Genomic DNA, 5,262 nt, shown 5'->3' with positions numbered 1-5,262 from the left:
AAACTGTTACAACACCGTTTCCTTCCAGATAGACTGATAACTAAATCCTCATTAACTTCAAAGATAACAACATTTATAAGATAGCCAATCGACTGCTCTTAAACACTTCACGCGTTACTTACAAGGATTAAAGCCATACCATCCCAAATACATATAATTTCACACAACAAAAATATATACATACCAGCCAAATGACAGAATTAGGGTTTACACATTTTCCAGCTTCAAGTGGCAATCCAAAATAGAAGGTACAATGTTTAACTCAAACTACATGCATAAAAGTGAAATTAGATTTCAAGTCTTGCTCAAGTGCCAGGACCTGTCAAGGAAAACAAATGAACGTGGGGTGAGCTAAAGCTCAGTGGTGCCCCAAAACATGCAATTAAATAAAACAACTAACACTTATTGATTTCAACTGAAGTAAACAACTAGGAAAGCGCATAACAGTACAAAGTAGGATACGGGGGCTCTCAGGAGCCATTTTTCGCGCTTGATCAAAATTTACTGTAGTTGACCCTCCGTCAACTCTCACTACTTACGGTCCATGTAGAACTCCTTATTTTACTTAACTCCGGCCACCGATCATACCCCAACTCCGGGCCCGCACGACAAGATAGATGAGAGCGGTAGTACTCGAGTATACCCTCTGGATAAACTAGTCGAGGGATTCACCCAACGACTTTACGTCCAACACTTGATTTTTATAGACTGGTCGATGGATTCACCCAACGACGTCACGAAATAAGAAAGCAGTAATATTCGAATATACCTTTTGGATAATTAGTCGAGGGATTCACCCAACGACGTCACGAAATAAGAAAGCAGTAATATTCGAATATACCCTTTGGATAATTAGTCGAGATATTCATCCAACGACGTCACAACACTTAAGATATTCACGAAAACACTTCACACAAGTCACCACTCGAACGGCTAGTGTGATAAAGTACACACTGCTCACTTCGATGGATCAGAAATCATTTTTGGCAATTACCACATATCGAGTCAAGAAAGCACTTTAACCAAATAGGCATAGAACAAGCAGGGACACTCACCAAGAGTAAAGTCACAGATCAAGTTGGGAATCGAAATCCACGTCCTCGTTAAACCCTAGAAAACCAAGTTTTAAGAACTATAAGTTTTCTATCCAAGTTCTAGGTTTATAAATATAAAAGATTCTCTAGTATATAAATAATTTATTTTCTCGAAATAATTCGACAATCCACTTAAGACTAAAACTAGTAAAAGTAGCAAAATATTCTGTATAGTTTCCTTAAAAATACTTTTCTTTCTAGAGGTGCAACTAAATCTAATTTACTTGAAGTAAGTTTTCTTGCCGAGCAAGTTTTCTACGCTTTTTTAGTTAAAATTATTAAAATCTCGTATTTTGTCAATGTTCCTCTAGACATCTAGCCAGGGACAAATTTTAAGGAAGGAAAAGGAGGTAAAACAAGACTTAGGGTTTTTAGAAACTAGTGAAATCGTTTTCTAAAAGTAATAAGGTTAGTTTAAGCTAAAGGAAGAAATATCGGGTCGGCAAAGTTTAGAAAATTTCTACGCAGGACTTTCTAACGTTAACGTACAATACCAAGTTTTATCGTTCGATACTAGGCGAAGATATATTTAAATACCTTGCTTAAAACTTTCTCAAGTTCACAGGACCAAAACGGATTTCTTACGATTCCGATTCACAAGCACGTAATATTTCAAATTTGTCAATATAGCAAACTCACATTTCAAATAGAAATCTCACTAGGGCTTCGTCAATCATTAGCCCTAGGTCTCAACATATTTTATTCCAAACAAATTCAGCAAAGGAAGTCCAAGGTATCCAAAACAAATTCCAAATCACAAACCATGGACCTTCCAAATACATTTCAGCCAACCACTTGAACAAATTCACCAAAATTAAACTCTTGCAAAAATTTACTCAAATGGCCAAGAGCTTCATCAATCATTAGCTCTTGACATCAAACAATTACTTTCAATCACAATTCAACCAGGATTTCAATCCAAAACAAGAAGAAAAACCACAGCCAACTTGACCCCCAAATAATTCTAAAATTCAGATTTTCTTTTCTTGTTGCGATAGTCAAGAAAATTCCAGCAAATTTCAATCCAAGATGTCGATTAGATCTCCAACTTTTACTTGCTAGAAACACTAAATGTATAGCTTATAATCTGTCCAAACCAAGCTAAAGTAAATAATACACAAATCCAGCAAATCAACTCACCAAAAGTCCCAACCAAATCGGCCAGCAACCATGTACAATATCCAGCAATATAACAGTTTAATTATAGAGCTTTGTCCATAATTTTCTTCAAGTTTTACTTCAACTCAACACGCAAAAAGGTAACTAGCAAGCTACAAGCAAATCTTTAACATCCAATATGACAATCTTAGCTAAAATTCGAAGGAAAACTAATCAAATGTTCAACCCCTTTTCTAGGCCGCAAAATTCAGATTTTTTTTTCTTTTTTTTTTATCCACGACTCATATTCAAATATTTCATGCATGTCCAAACCAAGTTAATATTCAGTACATATACCAGTTTAACATAAGAATCCCAGGCCAAAGTTCATAAAAATAGTTGGAAACTTCACCATTTCCTACATTCGGCCAACCTGGAAAAATTTCCAGTAACTCTTCTCCCACGGTCTCACCCAAAATTCCAACGTTTCCCTTAGTTTCTTCAACTAAACTTCACTTAACACATAAAGCTAACAAATTACATGTATTACCAAACATAAATTTCCATTTTACCGAAATCACAAACTGTAAGACAAACATGTAAGTTCTCGGTTCTTCACCTTAGGTCCAACTTCCATATTTTTTTTTATCAAAAATTCCCTTCAGCCAAATATTATTATTCTCGGTTAAAAACCAACGTGCAGCCCGTATTTCAGCTATATGCATGTTCAAATCAACAGCTATCTACCAGATTTAATCCAAAACCAAGTTCGGATGTCATCAAAATCACTATCTAACCAGAAATTCATCAAGCTCTCTCGGTTGACATGCATGAAACCAGATTTTATATTCCTTCACTTTTCCTTGCTTAAACAAGGTTAATTAACCTCATGCAAAGCTTGATCATCCAGTTTTTTTTTAGTTAGCTAAACATGCAACCACGAGAGAAACAAACACTTTTCAGTAAATTTCACACTAATTTACCCATACAATTCCCCAAACAACTCCATCGACTAAGCTGGAAAATTGGTTCAGCAGTCAGCCGGCTTCCAATGAAAATTTTCCAGCCATACAATTCACATGCAACACCAAATAATTAACTATCTATCAGTTTTTAACTAGCTAAACCCACAATTAAACTCAGATCATCACAAATTCACAGGTTAAAGCTGAAATTTCCAGATCAAGCTCTCGGCAATTCCAATTCCTTCACAACCAGATTTCTTGTAACTTAATTTGTCATCCGACCGCACAAACCCCACATGCATGCTTACAAGCAGCTTCATCAACCCATAATCAACTAGTTTAAACCCAGAAATTACCTCAAATGGAGCTTACTCACGCAACCAGAAAGCTGAAACGCGAGGATGGTTGGTCTGAGTTCAGTGGTTGCAGCGGTGATGGTTGTAACTGAATTGATCACGGCTGGTTGAGGTGAAGAATGAAATGGCAGTTCTCGGTGGTGATGGTGGAAGCAATGAAGCTCGCACGGTTATCTCTTGCTCTCACCCTCTCTCGGTCAGAACAGGAAAGTTGCAACTTGCGGTTTCTCTTTTTTTTTCTACTCACGGATGTAGGATGCAGCTCTCTTTCTCCCGGTCGATATTAACGAGGTGGAGGGCTAATTGCTCAGAATATAGGCCAAAAAAAAATTACTCGCACATGTATGGCTCTGACAGCCATTAGGTACGAATCTATGGGTGCCGGGCTGTGTCAGCCCGGCACCCAAAAGCATTTTTTGACTCTGACTTCTCCGTCAGAATTGCAGTTCAGAATTTTTTTTTTTTTTAATAAAGCTGTCAGCTACACAGTGCCCGGTAGCCGACAATGTCTGCTAAAGCTGGCTACCGGGCTGAGAGTGCCCGGCAGCCAGTCAAATTTTCAAAAAAAAAAAAAACTCCAGACGTTTGAATTTCGGGTGCCTGGCAAAACAAAAAAAAAAAAAGGCTGGCAGCGTGCGTACAGGACAAAAAAAAAAGGTTGCCTGAATGTCTTGCTTTACTCTCTCGTTTAGCATTTCGCGCGGAGACTTCACTTTTCCGTATAATGTAAGGAAGTCAATTCTACCACGCGGAGACTTCACTTTTCTGTGCATAATAGGAAGAAGCAATGAAAAGAGGCCAACTTTATCCTATATAGACGCACAAAGAAGTATATTCGGGCACTAAAAAAAGTAGATTATTCATAGATTAAAAATATTATATATTTTAAAATCATAATAAAAGTCCTTTTAAAATTTTTTTCATCATCTAATGGCCAATACTTATATTTAATAAATTAAAAAAGTTAATTAAGTATTCTATTATAATATAAGTATATGTCATTGAGTCGATTGAATAATATTTTTTTTCTTTTTTGACATTTCAACTAGTTGTTTATTAAATTTCAATTTAAATAAAGATTTTATTATTATTTAAATTATTCAATAAAATTATCAATTTAAGATGAATATAAATATAAATACATTAAATTGTATTATTGAAATATTTGATTTAATATGAAGGAAAGACAAGAATAAATGGCAAGGAATTTTTAAAAAATTCTTGCGAGTTTTTTTATATTGGTAATCACTTTTATTTGTTATTATAATTACAGTATGTTATCATAGCCGATTGAAACTCATATCCTAATACTATTTACAACTAAAGTTATTATATACTCAAATTAAAAAAAAAATTTCACTAAATTTTCTTTTATATATGATGTAAGTGTTTTCATTTGTTGATAATTAATATAACGAAAAGATACTCTTTAGGCTAATATGTTTTGACAATTTGGATTACTTTTAAGGATTTTAATAAGAATTAGACCACATTTTTTATGGATTCAATCAAATTCACATTTTATTTCATTTGAAATATAATTATTTAAAACATAAGAGACGAAAAAATATGAAGTCAAATCTAATTATTTAAAACTTATGCCACTTGACGTGCTAAATCTCTTTAGTCTTTTAAGTTAATTAAATTACATTTCATGAATCGAACAATAGAAATAGATGAAAACAGATTTGTTAAATCAATAATTACTTCTATAAGATGTTAAACTAAACAAAACCCGTTTTAAACGAA

Source organism: Coffea eugenioides, chromosome 2 (assembly GCF_003713205.1).
Source record: "Coffea eugenioides isolate CCC68of chromosome 2, Ceug_1.0, whole genome shotgun sequence".
Taxonomy (NCBI): domain Eukaryota; kingdom Viridiplantae; phylum Streptophyta; class Magnoliopsida; order Gentianales; family Rubiaceae; genus Coffea; species Coffea eugenioides.
Note: the sequence above shows the minus strand (reverse complement) of the source record.